The sequence below is a fragment of the Monodelphis domestica genome, chromosome 5, assembly GCF_027887165.1.
Source record: "Monodelphis domestica isolate mMonDom1 chromosome 5, mMonDom1.pri, whole genome shotgun sequence".
NCBI lineage: Eukaryota > Metazoa > Chordata > Mammalia > Didelphimorphia > Didelphidae > Monodelphis > Monodelphis domestica.
In genome coordinates, this window is record NC_077231.1 from 164,060,528 (window position 1) to 164,087,432 (window position 26,905).

General features: G+C 35.4%; 1 protein-coding gene across 21 annotated transcripts in view; it reads left to right on the forward strand.

The window, feature by feature from the left end:
- MAGI2 (membrane associated guanylate kinase, WW and PDZ domain containing 2) overlaps window positions 1–26,905 on the forward strand; it is a 1,718,964-nt gene that overhangs the window by 997,816 nt on the left and 694,243 nt on the right. Inside the window, exon 1 of one of the 21 annotated variants that reach the window (XM_007504041.3) lies at window positions 25,368–25,622. The exons of the other annotated variants lie outside the window; for them this stretch is intronic. The gene's annotated coding sequence lies outside the window, so the exon portion shown is untranslated. Of the gene's footprint in view, window positions 1–25,367; window positions 25,623–26,905 lie in introns of those variants that run through there. 21 annotated transcript variants of the gene reach the window in all.

Consider the following 26,905-nt stretch of genomic DNA (forward strand, 5'->3'; position numbering starts at 1 on the left):
CTGAACGGTCTGTATCCTATCTCTGGATACCCCTGAAGAAACTGAGAAGTGGGTTTACTTTGAGCGCTGGCTCTATAGATTCTCCCCCAAGGCTTTCAGTAAACTGCTGCATATTGCCTCCTGGGGTTAATGCCTGAAGAAGGGCCATGAGCTCCATAGGAAGCGAAAGCAAGTAGCTCAGCCCCCGCCATTTTCTTCTTCCCGAAGAGCGCCCAGACCAGAAGTCTGGAGATTCATCCCTTTTATCACCGGTAGTGGTTGAGTGGTGGACACGCTGTGCAGGGAGGACTAGCGCCTCTGTTAGAAGGGCTGGCAAGCATTTTTCAGGGCTGCTCATCCACTTTGGTGACCACCATTCACCTGACCCTCACCTGAGGCTCTAAGAAGCTCCAGCATGCCCTGCGGCCACACCACACTAAAACTGGAGAGGAAGACAACTAAACCAGAGGGAGGGTAGGGGAGAGGCTCAGGCAGAAAGGGTGGATGAGAACAATTCCAATAGACAGGAAGGAGGCTGAAGCAGGAACTGCAGTCAGCTTGATCAGACACTGAAGACACCAAAGTCACCCAGAGCATCTCAGGCCACTGCCAGTCACGCTGATTTTTTGATGACTCTGGAAGGGAGCGCAAGATTGATGACATCGTGCCTATTGAAACCTAACTGATGCTCAAGTCAGTACATCACCTTATGATGCCACTGGTCCTCTTCAAAACAGAGGAGGAACAACCAGGTTAAACGGGCTCCCTGTACCATTATTACTTACGATATTTTAGTCTTTAAATAACTGGTCTTCTTAGTTGTTCCCTAACCATGCCAATGGCAGACTTTCCACTTCCTACATCTCTCTCTTCCCCCTGAACCTAGACTCCCACTCCAACCTCACCCCACATAATTCCTTTCTCCATTGTCTTTTTCTTCCAAAAGAATATAAGTTTCTGAAGAGCAAGGACTACATTTTTTTTTTTTACTTCATAATTCCTTTCTCTGTTGTCCTTTTCTTCCAATACAATGTAAGTTTCTGAAGAGCAAGGACTATATTGCTTCTTTTTATCATTCACTTGGAGCAAAGCTTTAAGACTTCTTGTGCTTCATCTGTTTCTACTTTTAAATGGAATAAGTATTGTGATGTGCCCCAAATACAAGAAGTTCCAGGACCAGCTCGCTGAAGACTAAGCTGTGTGATCTTTAACAAACCACTAAATCTCTCTGAGTTTTTATTTCCACATGGACTAAAAGAGGGAATTCCACTAGCTAATTCTCATAACTCCTTTGAGCTCTCCAGTCTTATGATGAAAGTCATAAAAATTCAGTCAAGAAAAAGTTCATTGTGAAGAAGTAGCGCATGTATTCTTAGCCGTCTTTCACAATGTCTCTAGTGATGGGGATTGTAATCTAGTTGTACAAATGCAGCTGGAATGACCAGCGTGGGACAAACAGCCCTTCCCACACTAAGCACACATGGAATGTATCCCTTGACTGCAGCTGCTCTATCAAAGGTCTGCTCTGTTTGCAACTCTGCCTTCAGACTTCTCTGAAAGGAGCAATTCCATTTTCAGTAGGGGTGCTTTGCTTTCCCAATCATTGTCATACATAATTCATATCTATATAATCTTTTAGATTTTGCAAAGTACTTTCCTCACAAGAGACAACTGAGGTAAATAGGGCAGGTATTCTTAGACCCATTTAGCAGATGAAAGGCTTAAGGTGTTCAAATGACTAGCACCGGATCACAAGGCTCATACATGGTGGAGAGGGTGATTCAAACCCACTCTATCCTGGCTCCAAGTTCAGGGATATTTCCAATCCAATCCAATCCAATAATCATTTATGAAGTGCTTTCTGCATGCCAGGCACTGTGCTAAGTGCAGCAAAAAGAGAGCCCCTTGTTCGCAAGGATCATAAAATCGAAATGGAGAAACAACTCAAACAAGAGGTGGGAAAGTGGGGTGGGAGAAAGGAGACATCATGAGCTATTCAGCACAGGAGCAACTAACTGCTCCATAGAGTTTAAGCCAGAGAGGGTTGTGGATGCCAAGTGGCATTAGTGGAGAGTCCAGTTTCTTCCCTCTTTCAAAAAAAGATATCAGGAGGCGTTTTGTACTCTACCCTCCAGCCTATCAGAAACACCAATAGATGTTCAATCAAGGCTTGCATTAGCAGTTCAGTGGTGAGTTTGGAAGTGAACTGATTCTGGAAAGGGCATTTTTCCTTCATAGTAGTGAGCCTGAGGGAGGTCATTTTTCCTGAGATGGTGTTTCAGCCAGTTTTTACAGTTTTCTTACAACTCCCCAGCTTGATCATAACATTTCAGTTAGAGCAATACAACAACTTCTGGAACATCTCATTGTCTATTCTCGGCACATAGCCAGAGCAGAGGACTTAGGTTGTCATCAGGTTAGTCATTTGACTTTGCAGTTGGTGATCTGAGCCTGAGCTCATTATCTTTCGGTATGACTTGTGGGTGACATTGTAGAAGAATCCAGTGATGATGTTTATCATCAGTACAGGTCATGCAGCTGAGTAGTTCATTAGAGAACACGTTTGTTTTCTAAGCAGTTCGCCCCTTTCTTCTCTTGCTGCATTTCTGCCTAGAACCTCCATTCAGAAAATTGCCAGAAACAACCTTAATCCACTTCCCCCATCCTGCCTCCTTACTCCCCACACTCTTCTACTTTGCCCTGTCCCTGAACCTCCCGGCTTTCAGCTCCCTCTCTTATGTCGTCTCTGCTTCACCATACTCCCTTGGAATGTAAGCTCCTTCAGAGTAGCCCCTGCTTTTCTTTGTGCTCTTTCCATCAAGATTAGGATCTTATATATCAAACTTAATTATTTCATTTTTTGGCATTAATACATTTAGTAATGGAATTGACTCTCCACTGGAAAGCAGAGATACTCTGTGATATGTCCGTGCCACTTACCAATGTCTGTGTAAACCATAAAGTAGTAAAAGGCACTGTAGCCACCTTTAAGGCTAGTTCCCCCAGTTGTTACTGTTCTCATCCCCTGAGATCTATTTTGTAAATACCTTCTATTTATTTAGCCAGACCCATATTGTATTCTTCTAATAAAATGTCTTTTTAAATAGATATTTATTATTAAATATATTTTATGTAATTTATATAATATAATATACATATAATATACATATATTAAATAAATAACTATATATTAAAATAAAATTTTTAAATAAAATAGAATAGTCATTTTTAAAATATTAAAAACTTAATCAATCATTGTTGAATTAGTTGACTTGGTTGGAGGGTATAGGGTAAGTGGTGCATGCAGTCAGCCAACCAGAGTCATAAAGCTACAATGCTCCTCCCATCCAATCTCTTCCTTTGGTCCAATAAGTCATAGAAGACAAGTCTTCTAATGGAGAAAACACTTCTCAGTTTCCTTTCTCATCAACATTTCTAGATTCTTGGGATATAAAGACAGTCCTACCTTTATGGAGGCTGAATTTAGGCTAAAATTGCTGTCTGCCCCTGTCTAAGATGAAAGCTCTTATAGGACACCTGGAGGCAATGACACATCATCTTCTTGTTCCTGAGATCTCACCCTGGGGTCAGAAGACAGGAAACAGGAAATAGTGGGGGACCTTTAATAATCAGAAAGTTTGGGGCACCTGGGTGGCTCAGGGGATTGAAAGTTAGGCACAGAGATAAGAGGTCTTGAGTTCAAATCTGGAATCAGACCATTCCTAGGCATGTGACCCTGGGCAAGTCACCCCCCAGTGCCTAGCCCTTACCACTCTTCTGCCTTGGAACCAATATACACAGTATTAATTCCAAGACGGAAGGTATGGGTTTAAAAAAAAAAGAATCAGAAAGTTTCCTGCCTTGGGAATCAGTAATATAGACAGTTTATGTTTATATATATATATATATATATATATAAACTTCATTTATTTGTTTGTTTATTAAGTGCTCACAATAAGTGCCAAGCAATGTGCTAAGCTCTGGAGACACAAAGAAAGGTAAGAGACTGTCCCTACTCTCAAAGAACAATAAATAGCTCAAAGAATAAAGGACATCAGTAGAACTTGTAGGTTTTTTCAGAGAAGCTTCTCTACGGCTATTGGATGGTCCACACATCAACCAGTGGAACAGAGCCTTCTGTCTCTGGCTGACCTATTGTTGACAGCCTTTTCCTGATATCCGCCTCCTCTCTCACCTACATTTTGTCTGACTATGGCTAATAAGGGATGCCATCTATTTCAGCTTGTCCAATATCAGAGCATATGCCTGCTCCTTTCCATATGTCCAAAACATTCTGAGCCAGACTTGATTTTTTTTTTGTTCCTGGGACCTTGTCTCAATCATGTCCTAGAGAGCATAATGTAAGCTTGATTGGGACAAGTCACTTGCCTAGGACCTAGCAAACATTTTGTGCTTAATTTGTGTCTATTCAATTGAAATCTGCTTCCTGAAAGTAGCATCAATATGTGGGGGTCAGCCTTTGGAAAACTGTAGACAAAAAAAATCTCTCATCCATTAATGAGGCTACTCTTCCTAGAAAAACAAAGGAATTTCTCCCCTTGGATTCATCATAAGAATATTGAATTGCATACTTATCCCAAGAGGGGGAAAAAATCATCTCAAGAAAGTTTACCTATCTTTTGGGAGTCTGGAAGAAAGAATTCAACCCATTTATTATATTCAAGATTAAAGTAAAACTTTGTGAAGAAGTGGTACACACTAATGCTTTGTGTTCTGTAATCTCCAACATGACTTTGAGATCTCCCTATTTTTCAGGAATTACATTGAGCTTCCTAAGTCATAAAGTCTGATGCAGAATTAAAAACTTATCTGTACCAAAAAGAGTACAGTCCTTGAACCCTCTCAAATGCAAGGGGGAGCCTTGACTTCTTTATTTCCTATAGAAAAAACATCACAACTGTTAAGTTACATGGAACGTTTTAGAAAAATAATTTAGTCACTTGGGTAATTGGAAAATAAATACTAAAGATTTTGCATTTTAATATTGAAAGTCATCCCTGTTATTCTTCAATAGCCTTTTAGGGGTTTTCTAACATAAAATTTCCATCTCTGTGTTCCAAACTGTGATAGTATTGGGTGATAAATAGCTACTCAAACCAAATTAAATTATCACTAGAGTTAGTTTTGATAGAAGATATATATTCTTCCATCAGCCTAAGTACAACCCATGAAAATAAAATTTCATAAATACAAGAACAAGGCAAACCATTTCCTATGTGCCAGTGAAAACAGTTCTTCCCCTCAAGCACTTCTGTTTTATTGATATAAATAAAAATTTGATTAATATTTAAATCAATGAATATATTATTTTCTTTACAGGAGATCAAAGTACCTTATCCTTCACTTTCTTCACACACTCGAACACACACACACACATACACACACACACACACACACACACACACACACACACACCCTTCCTAGCTAACAGAAAATCTTTTTATTAACATCAAGCTCTAACTAGGTACTTGTACTTTGTATTCACTGTGTAATCATCCCTTACATTCCATGAATAGAACTTTTTAAGTTGTTTTTTTAACCTTGCATGACTACGATGGAAATTTTCTATTATATATTTTGTCTTAATTAGGGGTACTGGATTTTATAGACATTAAGCATTTTTAAAAATTAACTAGTAAGGAAAACAAATATATTTAGTGATGTTTTACACTCTTTTCAGGTCCTAATATGCCTTAATATCTTGGGATAGATTCAGTCTATTTTCAGAGCTGCTGAAATACAACATATGATTGTTACTTAGCTGTCTTGCTCCTGACTAACACTCCAATAATTGCAAGTGTTAACTTGAATAAAACTAAGATAAAATTCTCTGCTTTTTATTTCAGTTTCTTTACCAAAGCAAAAAAGGAAATGGCCACATTTATCATTAACACTTATTTCCTTTAAAATATTAGGAAGCCAAAAAGATATTTAAAATCTTTACTCACAAATCAAATCATGGGAGACAGTATTGGAATTTTGTCTCCCCAGGCACCATTACTACTGTTCTGAAAGCAACTTATCTGTTGTAGATAGTTCCCTATCTCTCCCATTGAGGTGTAGCCAGAGTTCTTCTGTAGCAAGATGTTATGATAAATTAAATAACTAAGAACACCACCTAATACAATTCTCAAATGAGTATAATCTCTAGGAGTCAAGAACCAGAAAAACACAATGGGTCAAGTCCAGAGTTGGGAAAATATAAGGGGAGGCAATCTAGTGCAGTAACAAGTTTACTTTGAAGGAAGACCTGGGTTCAGATCTCATTTCTTAGAACTCCAAGCAACTTTTTATGACCAAATTACAGTGAATGTATGAACCTCTATTGGTAGAGGAAGTTTTCCTACCCTTGTGCTTCCTATAAAGATGGAAAACAAGTTCAGTCCCAATTTCATTCAGCCAGCTCATATCTATAACTATAATTCCCTGATTTCCTGTTAGCCAGCCACAGAATGTTTTTATTGAAAGAAACTTTAGAGATTATCTAATTGTACAATCTCCTCATTTTACTGATTAGGAAACTGAGGTCCAGAGAGTAAGTATTACCTCTTTGAAATTAAGCAGCAAACAAATGACTGATTGTCTTTCAATATACAGGATGAATCTGTAATTTGATATTCTTGCAAGTGATACATAACTGAATCTATTGACTAGCTCTCCAATGCCATTCCTATTCATCTCATAGTTCCTATAAATCCACAACAGCATGTCCACTTCAGTGTTGAGGTCCTTCCTATAAATTTCTTGATATTGCTAATTTATCAATGGAATAATCAATTTGTCCATCAACTATCCAACACTTTTGCTATGTGATCCAACTCATTTTAGATTTTTTCCTTATATATAGTAGTATTTAAATATATGATAGTACGTATATTTATTTTATAATCTCTTTTATATCACTTCTCCAGCATAATTCCTCATTTAAAATGTATAGCACACTATTAATTCCCACTATTTGATCTTCCATTTTGCTTTGGATTATCCTAAACTTCAGTCTGTTCAAAACTAACACAACTCACAGAAATACATCCATCATTACCATAAGAAATTGGCATTTGAAAAGTAGGACTTTATTTTAGGAAGAATATTGGATTCACTAGCAGAACTATATGATTTCCCAGATGCAACCCAAAAAACTATTCTCTTTTTTGGTCTTTTTATTTTTTTACTCAATTTTCCTTTAATTATAAGAGATTGATGGGGAAACTGAACTTTTACATTTCACTGAAAAAGGAAGAAAAAGACTGAACTTTTGAACTCATGAGTCTCTTCACTCAGAGAGGAAAAGGGGTTTAGATAGTTACACAAAATGAGAAAAATGCTATAGAATAGAAACAACTACAATTTGGGAATGAAATATGAAATAAATATTTTATTATCTTATGCTCTTTGAACAATTTTTACATGCATAAGGGATCAAATATATTGGTTTAATGCCCAGAGTGCAGAACTAGGAGTTCCCTAGAATCTGTCCAACATATTGATAAATGCTCCACCTCCTAAATCCATTGGTTGTTCTGTTGTTGTGTACTTTTTTCTCTTTTTTTTAAAGCAATCTTCATGTTTGTGTAAACAGTGCTGCTGCCATAAACATGCATTGTACATGGTACAAAAATATTCATAAACTCCTAGATATATTCCTTGGACTAACATAAAAAGGGCAGTTACTGAAGGAATGAATGGATGAAATGAAATGAAAAAACAACAACAAAACACATTTACTATTCTTCCTTTTTGCTAAGCACTGTGCTAAGCTCTAGGGACACAGACAGAAAAAAGCAGGATAATCTCCACTTTCCAGAAGCCCAAACTCTTAATTGGTATCATTTTTAGTTTATTATAACACTAGTATTAATGGATTTTTTTTCAAACTTGTGAGATTTTGGTGATGTTGCCACCAGAGCTACAATTGAATTTGGATCTTTAATGCCTTTGGCTATCAATCTAGCTACCTTATACAAACACTAAATTTACTCAGTCTTTTGGAAGAAGAAAAAGTGTTGCTTAAATTAATTGTGACTGCTCTAATGCAAAGATAGATATTAGCACTCCCTAAAAAAGATATTTTAAATATTTCTTTATATGTCCTTTGTGTCATAAATCTCCCATGTTTGCATATCAAAAGTATGAGTTTAATTTATCCTAAGGATCCATTGGCTTCTATGGCTTCTTGATGACAAAGGTAATTTGATAGATTTACTCTGAAACCCTCTCATATGACTTTGACTTCCATATTTGACCATCAAGGCTCTGGATCTTCTTTTGTTCAAACATCTATCCTTGATGATGGTCTTTCTATTGATATAATTTCTAATGGGTGAGTAACAAGAAAACAGAAAATTCAAGGCAATATTCTAGATGATTTTTACTGAGAAATAATTCATTTCAGTAGAACACTTACTTGAATTATTATAGTTCTCATGATTTGGGTCAGGCAAACATTTAATAAGAATAGGTTATACCTTTATACCTCAATGGTTCCAGGATCACTAAAATTATAACTTTTGGTCAAACCATACACACACAGAAGTATAATCCCCAAAACTGATGATTCAGTCTAATGATTATACTACACTCTAGACTAAGGAGTTTGGAAATGATGCTTGAAAATGGCCAACCTTTAACTTCAGAGAATCAGTGATTCTACCTACCTCTCTGCAGAGGAGTGATCATTTCAAGTTACAGAATGCAGCATACATGGCAAATGTGGCTTTATTTTGCTCCTTAGCCTACACTATTAAAAAAATACCACTTTAATCATTTTCTGTATGTGCCAGAACCCAACTACATTTCCTACTTCTCATATCTAGGAAAAGAAAAGAAAATCTGTCCCTGTAAGACCTTTGCTGACACTGGGACAAAATGTCAAAAGGGAAGGTTGCAGGTGTTGCTGGAAAATAAACATTCTCAATTCTGCTTAATGTGAGACAACGCATCCTAGAAAAGAATAACTGCTATTATTTGTCTTAAGAGGCAACATTAATGAGAAGACGAGGTCAATTCTCCAGTAGCAATGGCTTGGTTTTCTTGTATTATTTATATGGGTTTGATAAAAGTAACACCTCCAAGTATCATTTTAATGAACCCTTATTTATGGAAAACTACATTTTTTTTTCATTCTGAGTTATCAAAGAAACTAATCTAATTTGGATTTATTGTTTAACGACTAGACATCTCTGTATAAATGAAAGAATGTCTGTACTCTGTGACCTTCCATGTTGAGTAGTAACTCCTAATACTTCTACATACAGGGCACTTATCTAGCAACCTTAATTATAAACAATATAGTTGCTACTTTAATAAGAAACCCACCCCACAATAATGTCTTTGAGCAACCCAAAGAAATGTTAGAAAAGTCTATATACCAAAGTCCATGCATCATACGCTTAAGGAAAGTCCTCAGAAGACATGATGCTGTTACATTGAAAGAGAGCTCAACTTGGGATTAAGTATATGAATCTATACCTCATAGGGTAGTCTAGTACCCCAGTATGAAGGCTTTGCTGAGGCCTTTTTAGGGCTCCTCATTCACCTTTGGGGTCTACCATTCATCCAACTCTCCCCTGCAGCTCCAAGATGCTGTAGCATGTATAGCAGCTGCACCTGGTAACCCATTTTTGCAGATGGGCTAAACCAGGTGGAGCATAACCAATGGACCTCAAACCCATTGGTGAGTTGAGAGGATATCTCTCTCAAGCATGGAAAGACTTCCTCCTGAGTGGAATGGGCAGAAGAGAACAATTTGTTCTAAAGTAGGAGTTATGGAGCACGTAGAGCTTGTCCAGACATCTAAGATGCCAAGGTCATCCACTGCATACCGTCCCATTGCTGGTCTTCCTGACTTCTGTCTTGTCACTGGACTCCAATGACCATGGAAGAGTGTGGCTGATGACCCTGGTGCACCTCTGCCTCACTTGAATTCAAGTCACGTGCAAGTCAAAGCATCATGCTGTAATGTCATTGGTCCTCCTGAAATCTAAAGAGGGACAACAGATGAACTGTGTTTGAATACAGACTCAAATGTTTATTAGCTTGCATGTAAGATTTCAAATTGGAAGTTACATCAGAGGTCATCTTATCCCAATCTCTTTATTAAACAAATGAGGAAACTGAAGCCCAAAGAAATTAGGTGATTTGCCCAGTCAAGTAGATTGTAAGTAGAAAGCTAAAACTTGATCCTAATTCCAAATCCCAATTCCTGCAATTCCAAGTTCAACATAAATCAAATATTCCTATTCTCAGTTTCATCATTTTAAAATGAGAATAATGGTTCTATTATTATCCCCAAAGCCTTGCTTTTAGGAATATATTTTGTAAGCTCTGATATGTCATATGAACAAGAATTATTAATTATTCTTAAGGTATTTTTGACACAATTCCAATAAACATGAGTATCTTGTTTCCTAGCCCATGGTAGATCAGAGGAGGGAAAATAGAAGGGGGGAAAATGAATGTTAAAGGAGGACACATTGATAGCAACCAAAAGTGGCAGTTTAGCTGAATGAGAACATAGAGAGAAGAAAAATAAACTAAACAAAAGATAGTGAGTATTTGAATTTTAAAAGCACAGAAACTGAGGTGCCTTTATTCCAGTGGTAAATAGCTTTATCATATCCTTCAGTAGTCCCTAAGGACAAATCTTTATTACAGTAAAATATGTAACTAATATTCTTAATCATAACAATCATTAAGAAAAAGTTAAGTAATACACTAAAGAAGTCTAGGAAATATATAATAATACATTTAAGAAAAAAATCCATTAAATAATTTAACAATTTTTATTTTTGAAGGATTTTTTTTTGTTAAACAGGTAAGTTTCTTATCATCTGGAAATTTTTCTTATGTGGAACACTTATAAAGGCAGATGAATGAGATTGTATTTTAAAGTATTCTCTCTGCACTATGTTGAAATATTCTTCAATATGAATTTGTATAATTTGGTCTTGTGTTTAGAAGCAAAGGTGCATATAACCTAGATAATACAGATTTAAAATGTAAATATACAACATCAATAGTATAAAATTCCAACTTAATAATTAGATTTATACAGATATGTGGAGTTTTCAAAATATTCTGAAAAAAATTGAATGGCAGCAATATTTAACATTTTTTAAATGTCTCCACCTTTTCAAGCACACTGCTAAGGATGTTTAAGAAAAATGTCTGGATAGTAAGAAATTCTAACACAAATTTGGAAGCTTTAGATTTTTCATTAAGGCAATTTGTTTTGTTTGCTGTTGTTAAGTCTCTTTGATCTAGATGTATTGCATGATGTTTTCTTAATGATGCTTGGGTGCTCTAGATTTAAAGACTTGTTTATCATTTCACAAGTCATCTAGTTAAGAAAATGACTTTATAAATGCAACTTACTCTTTAAGGTCAACATTTTCATTTGTTTCCCGAAGAAGAGAGTTTTTTATTCTTTTCTTCCTTTAAGAAATTCCTCTCTCTTTCACAAAGTCTCCAGAAATATGAGCTCATGACTGTGATATTCAACTAATTTATGAGACCTTCTGGGATGTTTTTCTTTGGAGCCTTTGCTCAGAATTTGATTTTTAAACAAGCATTGCCCAGTTGTTCATTTTCCAGTAAATTATCCTAAATGCTATATTGGATCTTCCGATAGGAAATAAGACAGGTTAATCATGCTATATCTCTTGGTTCAGTAACTGATTTGTTGAAATAGATTTTCGTTTTTCTTTCTTAGCACTCATAGCCCTATCTTTGAGCTCATTCTCACTCTCCATTCCTACCATTCACTACCATTTCTAGTCTATGCTTTATTAAAAATATTTGCTAACTTCTTGGTTCTATTTGAATTCTCTTACTTCTTAGATGGCTTTTTCTTTCACTGACCTTTTTAAAACTTCTTACTTTTAGTAGAAGCTATGTAGCAATAGTTGCTTTTTTTTTCTTTTTAAAAAAATGCCTTATTTGTATTCTGCCCTTTCTCACAAACCTACTATTCTTTAAAGACTTTGTATCATAGTATTGCTTCAGACCAACCAGCTTCAAGTAAGCTCATTTCTCACATCCAGTTCCTGGATTGCTATGTGAATTCTAATAAGGGTCAACAGAGCCAAATCTAAAAAGGAATAGAAACTGATTTGTGGCTTCATTAGCTTAGGGAATTCCCAAACAAGGAAATTTCTAACCTATAGGACAGCACTGTCTGCACATATGAAACTCAAATAGAAAAGGGGGTTAATAATTCTTACTTGAGAATTCCTCAAGGCCACTCATAGACTTAATTTTAAAGCATGGGATCTATATTTTATTCATATTTTTATTTATCTACTTAAATATTACCTTTCAAATTTTAATCTATTTCAGGGGAATTTGGGAGTGCTGTGGGTGGCAGGCTGAATGGTTATCTCCGTGTTTTGCCTTGCTACCGCAGAAATCAGTATAATGGGAATAATACTCATTAAGTTGGTCACTTGCTTATGGAACTATGATAAGCAGTTCACCTAATTTAATTAGAATAATATCATTTCTGTCAATAAAAATAAACTATATTAAAAGAATGATTTGGTAGAAACAATGAGAACACAGGGATATAAATGAGGATGTTATGTATCAACCCACATTACCATCATCTCAAGACTCCCATGTTCTGTAGGCTACTTACTGTTTTCAGAAAAAGCATTCTGCAGGTGATATTTGTATTTAGAATTAAAAGAAACCAGGGAAATTAATAGGAGGATGAGAGGAGGCAGAAAATTTCAGGCCTGAGGCAATGGAGGACATATTCCATTCTTCTCTTCAGCAATTTTTGCTTCAGTCAGGAACAATCCTCTGTTTTAACCTGTTTTTTTTTATTTCTTTTGGACAGATCACTGGCCCAGTCTCATCTACTGGCCTCTAAAACTTTATTTCTACAGTCATTCTACACATGTGATTTCTTTCTGTTTGTTCCTATGTGGTGTCACTGCCTCTCTATAATAAATATTTGCCTTAGAGTAAACAGTCAATGGTTATTCTTTGAAACATTATTTATCAAGTTTTTTCCCAAAAATCTATTTGCATCATTGTTGATATCCCCCACATTAAAGATTAATATGTCTACTAATACCAACAGTAATGCTAATCAACTGTTCCCCTGGAATATTAGCACTGTTGTGCACTTGATGCTTCACAATCAGAAGAGGCAAAATAAGAAACTTAGAAATTTCATTTTCTTGAAGGCTGAGATTGTGCCATTTTGTTTCATTGTGTATCTTTGCACATAACAGGTATTTAATAACTACTTGTTGAATCTGATTACTTCATTAAATGAATTTGCTAAAGGAATGATAATCATTACACAGTTAAAAAATGTTTCAAGGATGTGAAAAAAGTACAGAATATTTCATATGATACTTGAACAGAGCAGAAAAGTAGGGGTGGGGGATGGTTATGATACGATTAGAGGAAGAAGGGCACAGGACAGAAGAGAGGGGGGAAATCTGGAGGAAGGAAATACCTTTATAAGTCTCCATGATAAAGAAGAGTAAATTAATCTGGCCGCAGGTATTTCTAACTGTGTGACCCTCAGCAAGTCACTTAACTCCAATTGCCTAGCCCCTTGTCACTCTTCATTCTTAAATGATACTAAGAAAGAAGGTTAGGTTTTAAGAAAAAAGCAAAGGTTTCAGCTCCTCAAGGAATTTCATAAAGAAAAGATTAACTTTGCTACTAGTAGCAATGCAGCAAGCCAGGATACTCCTGAAGGACTTATGCAAGAAAATGCTATCCACATTGAGAGAAAGAACTATGGGAGTAGAAATGCAAAAGGAAAACATATGACAACATATCACATGTATATATGGGTATGTGATTTGGGGTTTAGGCTTTAAAAGGTCCCTCTATAGCAAAAAGGAATAATATGGAAATCAGTTATCAAGTGGACATTTGTACAACCCAGTGGAATTGCTTGTCAGCTCTGGGATGGGGGAGTAAAGAGAGGAGGGAAAGAAAATGAATCATCTAAACATGGAAAAATACTTAAAAAGAAAAATCTTTTTTAAAAAAGAGAAGACTAGAACAGTAGTTAGCAAGCTGTAACTGGGGCTCAATCCCAGACACCAACAATAGAAGGGCATGCAATGCCACAGGATTGGATTACTCAAATCCTCCCTCAGTTGTTTATTTGTCCTGCCCAAGCCACACCCTGCCTCTTGGGCTCTCATATATCCAGAAATGGCCATCAGTTACTATCCAAGGTTTTCTCTTTGGATCTGGAATCCATGGTTGGAAAGGGAACCTTTCTGATCTCTTTTCCAGCTTGCTGGTCTAGTGATCTGCTAACTAGTGGCCCAATTGCCAGATGGAGCTGCCCCTTTTTCTCTCCACCTCCATCCCAATATTAAAAAGGACCCAATAGCAGAATGTCTAAAAACTATCATTCAGAATTCTTAGTGAAAACTTTAAGATGAAAAGGACAAGCTGAAAGAACTATTTAGCATCACACAACTCCATAGTTGAAAGAGACCTCAAAGGTTATCTAGTCCAATTACCACCCAAAGTATGAATCACATTCAAAATGCCTCCAGTAAGTGGCCATTCAACCTACACTTGATCTTTAGTGACAGAGAAATCATTTGGCATGGTACAGCGGAAAATGCACTGAGTCTGGTGTAAGAAGTCATCACATCAGCAGGTATTTACTAACTCTTACTCAAAGCTGAGAACATAAAGAAAGACAGTCCTGCCCTCACAAAAGGGAGGAACAATGAGAAAACAATATATAAACAAGATGTAAGCAGTATAAAGTGGAAATAAAAGAAAAGCATTAACAATTAGGAAAATAAAGAAGTCTTCTTGAAGAAGGTGACATTTTGATTGGGAATAGAACAAAGCTCTGAAAAATGAAGAGAGAGAAACTGACTGATGCCTGTGATTTCTTTGAAGTTGAACAGTTCTCAATTGGATGGAGCTTAGTTTCCTCATCTGAAAGTGAAAGGGTTATATGAGATTGTTTTTGAAATCTAGTCTAGCTTTAGAACTATAATCTAGTTTAGCAAATCAGCCTATTCCTCTTTAGTAGAGCTCCATTTATTAGGATATGTATCTTCATATTGAACCAAATCATTATAGGTCCTTATTTTACAAGTGAGAAAAACTAAGTTCTAAAGAGATTAAACTAATCAAAGAATTTAATTGCCTGGATGAAGGATGGGAGCAGGGGAAGGAGGGAGGAAAGATAAGTAAAGAGCCACAATTAGAAGCCATGGAGTCTGATGCCAATTTCATGGTTCTTTCTAATAAAACATTCTACTGAATGGAAAACACAAATTGATAACTCTTCTAGAGGCCAATATCTTTTTATGACAAAGAAAATTTACTTTTATATTTTTGTTTGAGAAAGTCTCAACAAAATCTCTTACAACTCATTAATGTATAAAGAATTCTATCACTGCCTTATCAGCATAATTAGGTCTTATTAAACTTCATTAATTCAGATGAATTTCATGAAAAGTACCATTTTATTTTTTTTTAACCTGAATGATAGAAATTGGAGAATGGTAGTTTAATTTCTTTCAAATTAGTCCTGTTGCCATAAATACTTTCCAGTATAGATTTTTCAGAGAATTGCTTCATAAAACATATGTCAATTGTGTGTATATAATTAGATCTTTCTAATACAAGAGTTTGAAAACAGTATATCCTTTTCCAGAATGAGAGAATGAAGTATTTACTCAAGTGGGTTTTCCATGCTATTAAATCCTGCCTCTTTAAGCACTGAAATATGTTAGTCTAATACTTTCTTATAGAAAGTGAGTTGGTCATCAATCATCAATTAAGCATTTACTATGCCCAAAGTTTTTGCTTTGAGTGGTAGATGAGTGTTTTGTGAAAACAGGACCCTGGCCCTCATCTTTTTAGTTTGCATGGTATAATTTATTTTTCCATACTAAAATCTACTTTGGGTATAATATAATCATTTCTAAATGACTAGGGATTACTGCAAATATCACGTAATTTAATTTTGTTGCCTATAAAGGTACTTAGGCACTGACATAAAGCTTTAGGGGTACTATTTATATTTTTTCACCTTGTCTAATCTCCTCTTGTCAGCTTTTCTTTTTGATGCTGTCAGTTTGAGGACTATCATCAAGCTCATTCTATTTTACTGATTCCATTCTTCTGTCAACTGAAAATGGATCTTGCCATGGGAAACCAAATAACTAAGTTTATTCCAGTTAATTCAAAGCAAGTTAACCAACAATTTTTAATCACCTATTCATTGTGCCAACTAGGAGGGAATGGAAAAATTAAGGTACTTCTCTGTTCCCTACAAATTTGTTTAGATTCTACCCTGTTCTTTAAAAATAAAAAATAAAAATAAAAAACTCTTTCATAGTCTTGCTATATCTATTACCATATAACTTTTCTTCCATTTTTGGTCAAATTGTAGTCTATATTCTTTGCCCCTATTTCCTCACCAATAATTCACTTTTTAATTCTTTATGATGTCTTCCCATTGTAGAAGTCATATCTATTGTTTCAAATAATTAATATATTTACTATCAATAGTTTATAAAATAAAATTCTTAAAACTACAGTATAAAATTGCAAAGAAAAATAAGTAGTATTTCATTAATTCCTGTCATTCAATTTTTTCTTTTTTATTGAGCAAGCCTTTCAACAAAATTGATCTGAATTAGTGAGATCTTTTTACACCAATAAGGCATTATAGATCTCTTAAAGTTCTTCTGAGTGGCTGAATCCAATGACCGTTTCTTAATTCTTAAACACTTTTGCAGAATTCAAGAGTGTCAAGTGCAAATGAATTTCAAAGTTTGGGGGAGGCAGCTTATAAAAGCTCTGGACTTAGTATCTGTCAGGAGAAATCTGGGTTCAAATTTTACCTCCCTAGGACTGTGCATTTTATGAGGATCAAATGAAGTCATATTTCCTGAGTTCATCAAAACACTTAAAGCACTGTCACTTATTTGTTATCTAATCAAGACATAAAATGAACCCTTATCAGGTCCTCTTCTGTCTTGATGAAGTTAATGAAAAGGACAAGAAAGCACAGTGTGCTGGAAGTGAAGGGAAAGATACTTGGGTCTAGAAGGGTGAGTAGAGAGATTTTAGAAGCACATAAGATAGGGGGCAAAACAAAAATAGCTCACATTTTTAATCTCTTTGAAGTTTAAAATATAGTTTCTTGCAAAGCACAAAAGAGAGACTTTAGAGATTTCAATTTTGCCTTAAGTTGAACTCATTTACCTTAAATGGGTTGATGAGGGTAGGAAGAAAGAAATGTGTGTACTAAGGCATTTTTGGCCATGCTGTAATGAACACAGTTTTCTTTCACATGATTTATGATTTGTTCGTTTTTTCCCCTAGTGGCTGACTTTGTATAAAAATAATGTTATCCTTAAGGGAATTAATTGAAGTGTTATTATATTCCTTTGTTTTCTTCTCCACCTGCTAAAGAAGGAAGTGGAATGCAGTCCAAATCCCACTGAACTTTACCACTAGCTATTGTGTAATTTGAAAGTTAACCACTTTCACTTGGTCATTAAGAAGAAAAATATAAAATGTCTGCTACCCAGTCTACTACATTTAGTTGGACAGACTACTAAACATATATGGACATATATGTCTATTTGTATATATATGTATGTATGTTTAGTATGCCATGAAGGAATTGGGTAGTAGATTATATTCTTTAGGTTCTGCCACTAAAAAATTCATCACTGGTATTCAATGTTCCAGTGATAATCTTCTCAGAACTTAGCTAGGTTTGTCATTTCATGAATGGCTTATATCATCTTTTTCTGCCTTGCTGCCATTATTTCCAGCTTCTGTCAGATCTGTCAAACCTTTCATGTTACTGCCTAGGCAGACCACTATGACTGTACTGGCAAGTTAGTGACCACCTAAGTAAAGGCAACATAGAATGGCATGGTCTGAAAAGGATGGAATTAGACTTGCTAAAGATCAAAGCTAACTAAAGTTTTCAGAGAATTCTCAAAGCAAAAAGGGCCACAAAAATGTCTTTTAACATTGTTTTAAACAAAGGCTTGATTAAAAATTAAAGTCATATATGTAGAAAATGATAACAAATGTAAAGGATAGAATTCATATCATTGAATTAATGAATTCATATTTTAAAAAGATTTAGACAAATTCTGACATCAAAGAAACTACTGAAGTTCTCGCTTTATATTTATGGTACAGTAAGTAAAAGCTCTCATTTTTAAATAGAAATACACATGTACAAACACACACATAAATATAAATATATTTGTGCACTCACACATATACACACACATATCCTTCAATTTCCTACCAAGGAGGCTTGGAAAGATAGAACCCTCAAATTTGATCAATAGAAATTAAAATTGAATATAGCTTAAAAAAACCAAAAAGTAAGAAAATATGCTTCTATTGAGTCTTTTGCCTGGTACAAATCCCAAAGTAATAATGATAACTCATTCTCATATCTTGCTTTAAAATGACAAAGCATTTACTTATTACAGTCCAGTGAAGTTGTTTATGTAATCATTTCCCATTTTACAGATATAACAGTTTCATTTGAGGTTGCTAACTTGCCAGTGATCATGCAGTTAGCAAGAGCTAGGATTTAAACCCTGGTCTCCTAACTTGAAGCACACTATTTTTTTTTTCTATTATAATCTTTTAGAAAGAAAAGGAAGAAGAAGCTATTAAGATTGCTCTCAACAAACTTTTTCAAATGTAAGGAACAAGTAAACAACTAATTATGCTAAGAGGGGGAATTAGCAAGAATAATTCTTTAAAGGTGTATGTCATCACAGTGCTGATTTCATATTTTACATATTAGACCTATCTTGATATTAAAGAAACTATTGGATATCTTATTTATATTGATGGTACAAAAATAGCTGTCATTTATATAAGAATTTAAGGCTTGTAAAGTGCTTTGTATATGTTATCTTTTTTGCTCCTCCTCATCACTCTGTGAGGTAGATACATTTATTTTCTCCATTTTACAAATAGGAAATTTGGACCCAACGAGGTTAAGTAACTTGCCCATAGTCATAGAGTTGTCATACAGAATAAGCTACAGTCGTTGTATGAGGGAAATTTTGAACCCAGGAATTCTAGATGGTCAGACCAGGACTCTATCAACTATGCTACCTCGCTGCCTACATAGATTATCATTCTGAGTAACGATCTCTTAATTTATGACATTTAAGTTACTCCAAAAAACAAGTGCTTTTTTGAATGTAAAGGAATCCCTATGTTTCCCCTGTTTTTAAGATTTCCTATAAACTAAAAGTCTGTGATTCCCAAAATCCTTCCCCAAAAGGGGTAAGAGGTAGACCTAATAATAAGGTCTTATGTGTTCAGTTTGGGTTCTGAGACAAAAGTAGATACTTGTAAATAACTGAACAGTTAACTAACTGAGATTTACTTTGTCTTGACACAACAGGAATATTTAGCAAAGATACAGTGGCACTTAGCTCTTATAAATGTGTCTAAAGGAATCTTATTCACCTCCTTAGGGAAATAGTGTCAGCAAGGCAGAATATGGTGACTTAAGTGGTCCTCCGACATCCTTCAAGTTGTAGGAGCCCCAACTCAACATTAGTGGGATTTTTTTCATCCCTTTAGGTGACAAGGAAGCCTCTAAAAGAGTCAGAGTTTAATCAGATCCTGGTAACAATTTTGCTTCTGTTTTTTTTTTTTAAATGCATTCATTTTTTGAAGAAAAGAGGGGGAAATTCATTAGATCCCATTTTCCAGAGATCTCTTTAATTTTCTAAAACCTTCAAAAATACCTTTAAAAATTTTTAAATTCCCTATAAGAATTGCCATTCAAAAAAAAAAAACAGTCAGGGCACATTCTACCTTTAGTATTGTGAGATCAAAGCCACCTTCATCAACATCAGCAATGGATGTGAAAAACCTCAACCTAATTGAATTCGAGAAGGCATTTCTTGAGCATTCCCTTTAATATCTAGAAGAATAAAAAAAAATCTATGATTTCTTCAGCACAGAAACGTATTGGTGTGGAAAGTTTTGTCCATTGGCATAGCCAACAGCCTGACTGTGTTTTTAATGGATAAGTCTTAGTAACTTCCATAAGTCACACAGAGGTGTAGTGACTTGCCAAGGGTCACATAGCAAGCAAATGTCAGATGTCAAAATTGAACCAAAGTCTTCTTGACTTCAAGCCCAGCACTCTATCAACTATGCCAAGATTCCTCTACTTGCTGTCTACATCCATTTCAAAAATTTTCTTCTTTCAAAATTGCCTTTTAAAATGCACTCAAGGCATATCACCTGTGCTATGAGAACCACCCAGGGATCCTCCTGTAAATTGGTATGGAACCCAACATACACCTAAATAATGGAAATCTGATACAGTGTTAACTGCTTCCAGGGCACGAAGCCAAACATTTAAGTTTATTATTATTATCTACAAAATTATTTCTATACCTTTAAGTCAAGTCTTACTTTGTTCTCATCCTCACACAAGGGATTTAGAGTGTTTTTCATTATCAGATTTTCTTGGCACCACTCAGTGTTTCTGTCACTTTAATTGGGAAAAATACAGGGGGGGCCTTTGATGGCCAAAAGAATGCCTCCCTATGCCTAGCAACTAATGCCTATGACAGCCTATTATATAAGAAGGCTGATGTTTCCAAAGGTAGTGAACTCAAATCTTGATCAGATTATCCTTGAAACCGACATTGATTCTTTATTCATTAATATTCAGTAGTTTAATTGAAAATACTGTAAAAAAAAGAAACTGAGTTGATAATAAATAATGCATAAGTTAATACCTAAGAATTTTAAGGGTTTTGTTGGATCCTATGAAGATTTTTAATGTAATTTTTTTAGAAAAAAAGCACATTAATCAAATGCAAACTGGACAGATGACTGATACCTCAAACTGCATATATCAGAAGGTAAATTCATTATCTTCCACCACTAAAGTCACCTTTCTTTCTTACTTCCTCATACCTAATTGTATTGATTATAGTAGTGTCCTCACAGATTTCTAAACTGTTCAGCTTGAAATTATCTTTATCTCCACATTCCTCATCCCATTCACCATTGTCTTCTCTTCTTTGCCTTTGTCAGATTCTACTTAGTAGCCACTTAAATATATATTTCTCTTATTCTCCTCATATAATTATGTAAGCTCCTTAAGGCAGAGGTAGTTCTGTTTTTAATTTTTTATATTCCTAACATCTATCTCCAGTGCCTTGCAAATAATATGCAGTCACTGTTTATTAGGGCCAATATTGAATGAAATTGAAGAAATAAGGAAGTATTACTTCCTTTCAAAAAGGAAACAGTATAGTTTTATTACTTTGTTTTCTTTTATATAACCAATTACATAATATCCTCCAATGGGTTTATCTCATAAATGTACCTTTAACTATATATTTCCTAGTCTTTTTCTTCATTCTATTCTCGTGAATCATTCTGGGTCAAATGAAAGACAACATTGGATTTTCAATAAGAACAAATCAGAAATTTACTAAAGCTTTTCTTTAAAGTGTTTAAGACAAGAAATGTTCCAAGATGGTATGTTTTAAGTTATTTAATCTTTAAGGGATTTTCAAAAGAGAAGAAAGAAATTATTTTTTTAAGTGAAAATAGAAAGTGATATAATTCCAGACATTTAGGTAGCAAAGTTGAAGTGACAGTGGTAACTTTTGAGAACTTTTAAAAAGAGCAGTGGATTTTAGTCTATAGGGCAATAATTTTTTTCTTCCTAGAGATTCAAATGACTAAAGCTTAACCTTTCAAAGGCAAAAAGCCTCAGAAAAATAGAAATCCATTTGGCCTTTTACTTATCCTACAGAGGATTAAGCAACTTTATTGCTCATTAAACCACATTAAGATGGGTAGGAACTCAAAAGATAAACTGATTATTCTGTGCTTCATAATACTCCAATAAATGCAAGGCTTGATCTTTTGATCCTAATATGTATTATTAATAATTATTATCATTATTGATCATATTATCAAATTATGTAGCTCATTTTCTTATTATGCTAGTAAACCATTTTATGGTCTGTGTTTATACACTTGTAATTATGAGAACAAGTAAATAGAGTTAGAGGATGTTGTCTGAGAAAAGAGGAAATGGATTATTGGAACTAACCACTTCATTTTTAGCCACTGAAATTTTTAAGAATTAAAAGTTATTATAGCCTATATAAAATTGAGAATTTGGGGCAGATTTCTCTGGGAATGGATTGAGGAATACGATAATCAATCAATCCAAAAGTATTTATTTGTGTGGTGGAAAAAGCACTGCTGTTAGAATAAAAAGACATAGGTTGAAAATCTGACTGTTGTTTATACCTGTCTGACCTTGGACAAGCTGCCTAACCTTTCAGGCCCTTAATTTTAAAATATGTTCTCAAGGTACTATCATTTAACAAAGATTTTCTTGAATAATGAGGAAAAGAGCTATGTAAAGCATATCACAATGTAAGTAAAATATTATGCCTGAAGTTTCTTGGGGTCTGAATTTCAGAAAGTATCAACAATAAATTTTACAAATAGTAATTTTTCTTTTAAACTTGTCAAATAATTCATCAAAAAACTACAGAAGGTCTTGGAGGGTAATTTTAATTAAGAGCAATGATATTTAGTGAATATGTGAACAGTAACTAGTCTTTACTACTAATTTTTAAAATAGTTTTTGAGTAGCTAAAAAAATGGTTTAATCCCCTGGGAAATTACATGAAATAAATGTCATTGCTATGAAACAATTTTAATCTTTTTGTCCTTGTTTTCTTTCTATGAATCAAATATACGTCTAATCTATCCTTCTGGTAATTTTACTACTATACAAAATAGTCATATTAATTCTTAGCTTAGAAATTCTACCTTATACATCCTGGATCTGTTTTATTTCTTCATAAGTAGAAAGAATTAATATTAATGTGTATGTGTGTGTGTATGTGCAGAAAGACTATTCTCCACATGAGGCATGAGTCTTGATGAGTGACTCAAGAGGTGATGAAATAGATATATCTAGCATCTTCTTTCCTCACCCTTTTCCATAGGAGGCATTAATTCCTGATAGTGGTGGAAATGGGATTTTGAGGCTGGCTGCTTTGTCATCCTGCTCTCTCCTCAGGAATTGGGATTACAAAGCCAGAATTATATATAACTGACCCTTTAAAGATTGTTAAAATAGAGGCTGTAATTTTCAGGTTTAAACTAAATTTCTTATCACTACTTCTTTATGGAGGAGCCTAAGATTTGATTCTCTTACTAATAAATACTAATTCTACAATAAGTATACAGATAGCAAATATCAAAGAAACCCATTTATCCCAGTCAATTGGGAAAGAGAAATCAGAAAGATTATAAATTTGAGAATATACATATAAATTTGAGAATATACATATAAAGAATATAAATTTGAGACAATACAGTGAAGAAGCTCTCCAATTAGGAGCAAAATAATTCAGTTCCACCAAGAGAGTCCCAGATCTCTTCCTAAGGGAAAATTCCTCAAAGTCTATAGTCTAACAAAAATCATAATGAAAACTACCAATTCCTCTCATATTGGTTTCTTCCCAGTTTTTTCTTCCTCTGGCAGCCTGAAATGGGCTTGTTATTATTCATCTCTTCTCTAAAAGTTGTGAGACAGAAGCGTCCAAGGTGACTGCAGAAATTGAAGAGTCCAAATAAAAGCAAAGTGCATAAAGAGATGGAAGAGACTAGTTCTCTCTCTCACTCCATCAGTTCTTCCTTGACTCTCACACTAGTGGAAGACATTTATATCCACCAGTGAAAAGAGTCCCATACCAATGGGCTTGGGAACATAGGACACACGTAGAAAGGACTGACAAAATCGGTAGCCAAAAATATCTTGGCAGATTAGAATATTGGGCACCAACCAATAAGATGAAATTCAGGGTATGCACATTTTAAAAATAAATATTTGGGTAAAAAAAAAAAAAGAATCAACTTCAGAAGTCCAAGATGGAGGAGGCATGGAATAAGAGCAGTTTTTCTGAACAAGATTTGATTGCAAACTCAATGAGTCCACAGTGTAATATGGCTTTCAACAACTTAATGCAGTCTTGAGTCATATTTAGAAAGACATAGCTTCTAAGAAAAAGGAGACAATTTTGCTATACATTTTCCTGATCAGACCACATTTGAAATGTTATTTTGACTTTCAAATGCTGAAGTTTAGCAATGTGATAAGAGACTAATAAGATGCATGTAGATGATACACTAGAGAGCTGGAAGGGAGGGAGGAAGAAAGGGAGGGAGGAAGGAAGGAAGAAAGGAAGGAAGGAAGGAAGGAAGGAAGGAAGGAAGGAAGGAAGGAAGGAAGGAAGGAAGGAAGGAAGGAAGGAAGGAAGGAAGGAAGGAAGGAAGGAAGGAAGAGAAGGAGGAAGGAAGGAAGGAAGGAAGGAAGGAAGGAAGGAAGGAAGGAAGGAAGGAAGGAAGGAAGGAAGGAAGGAAGGAAGGAAGGAAGGAAGGAAGGAAGGAAGGAAGGAAGGAAGGAAGGAAGGAAGGAAGGAAGGGAAGGAGGGAGGGAAGGAGGGAGGGAGGGAGGAAGGGAGGAAGGAAGGAAGGAAGGAAGGAAGGAAGGAAGGAAGGAAGGAAGGAAGGAAGGAAGGAAGGAAGGGAGGGAGGAAGGGAGGGAGGGAGGAAGGGAGGAAGGGAGGGAGGGAGGAAGGAGTATAAGAACAAATTCTTAATCCTTTAAGCTATCCAAATGTTCTTTGATCTTTCTTGGAAGGTAAAGAATTTCCCTTCCAGCTTGCCAAAGTGGACCATTTACTAGATATGTTGTAGAGGACACTTCTTCACAAGTTTATTGTTGTGTCTGACTCTATGATCTCCTTTGGGGCTTTCTGGGCAAGGATACTGATAGTGTTTTGTCATTCCCTTCTCCAGCTCAATTTACAAATGAGGAAACTAAGCAAATAGGATTAGGTGACTTGCTCAGGGTCACCCAGCTAGTAAATTTGTATGAGATCAGATTGGAACTCAGGAAGGAGTTTTCCAGACTCCGGGTCCAGGCCACTGCAGCCCCTACCTGTTCCTCATCAGGAGTACATAGGGCTACCTGGCCCCTCAAGCCCATTCTCCCTTTGAAGTTCTTTGGCTTCATTAAGTTTCACAAGTTAAGTTGTAGAGGGCACATCCATAAAGGAAAATTATGAATATTGCTTTTGGAGGGAGGAAAAAATTGTTTTTAAATGTTATGCTTTTTGTTTCTTAGCAGTTATCTTTGAGGGAAAGTGAGCCCAGGCCAAAAAAAAAGTCAACAAATAGAAATGGTCAAAGAGCATCTCTTTGGAATTTAGCCATGATGGTGGAATGTGGAGACCATGTACATTCTGTTTAATGGAGATTGTGACTCAAGCTTCAGCTTCTGTGACTTCCCTGTGGCTGTACGGCACAGAACACATTTTCTAAGTCCATACAAAGGAGCAGCCTTGGGAAATGTGGAGCTCCAGGCTGCCTTGCCCTTTGAGACCCCAAGGTGGGCAAGGCAAAAGGGACAGGGAGAGTTTCTATCCTTAACAGTAGATGATTTGTTATCCACTTACCTCACCTGCCCAGAAAATAAAGTGGAAGTCAGCAAGAGAGCAGATTAAAGGAGGAACTGAGGCCTGAATGCTGAGCAAAACCTAAAGGTAGATGGGGAGAAAATGAGTAATTCACCCTCAAAGGCCGGGGACCACACACTTGCTCTGTCTACATAATCACTAATGTTTATTAGAGATATGAAAATTAAGTTTAAAAAGTTCCATAACCACATCATTGTGTTTCAAATTCCAGGAAATCACTAAATAGACCTCACAGACAGCACTTTTGTTGGCTTAGACTTTACTGTTTTACTTCTGCTCCTTAATCCTAACACAATGTGATATTTCCATTTTATAGGGCTGGGGAGGGGGATTGAGTGAGTCAGTATTTACAGATGAAGGGGACCTTGGTGATCAGAGCCATAACTAGAATTAGATAATTGAGGTATCTGCTTCAAGATACCATACCTAGGGAAGTGTTATTTCCCAGGGGTTGCATTCTAGGTTTTTATTGTTTTGTTTTCCCATTACCCACTTGAGTCTTGCTTCTTCATCTCCACACAAGGCCCCTCCAACTTCCAGCTTTCCTTCTTCACCCTAAACTCTGGAGGTTTGTTTTTTTTTTCTTTTTTGCCTTCAAGAAGCTTGTATTTTACAAAGAAAATCAATATGTATATATATATATGTCTATATAAAATATATAAATGCCCTAAATCATTGATGTCAAACTCAAATAGAAATGGATCCTTATAGTTGAAATATTTTTATTATGTTTCCTTTTCCCCCAATTACATGTAAAAATAGTTTCAACAATTCAAAAACAATTGAGCCTTAAATTCTCTCCCTCTTTCCATCAGTCCTCTGAGATGGAAAGCAATCTCATAAAGATTTTATAGGTAGAGACATGCTCTGATCTTTTCATCAGGAATGCTTAAAAGTCCTATCTTAGATTGATCATCTTTTCCCCTGAAGGATTATGCTCAGTTTTGCTGGGTAAGTGATTCTTGGTTGAAGTCCTAGCTCCTTTGCCATTTGGAATAGCATGTTACAGGTCCTTTGCCCCTTTAAGATAGAAACTGCTAAATCGTATGTAATTCTGACTGGCTCCATGGTTTTTGAAGTGTTTCTTTTTATTTGCTTGCAATATTTTCTCCTTGATCTGGAAGTTCTGGACTGTAATATTCCTGGGATTTATCCTTTTGAATCTCTTAGAGGAGGTGATCAGTGAATTCTTTCCATTTCTATTTTACTCTCTGAATCTAGAATATCAGGGCAGTTTTCATTGAAATTTTATTGAAATATGATGTCCAGGCTCTTTTTTTATCATAGATTTCAGGTAGTTTGATAATTCTTAGATTATCTCTCCTAGATTTATTTATTTATGAAATATT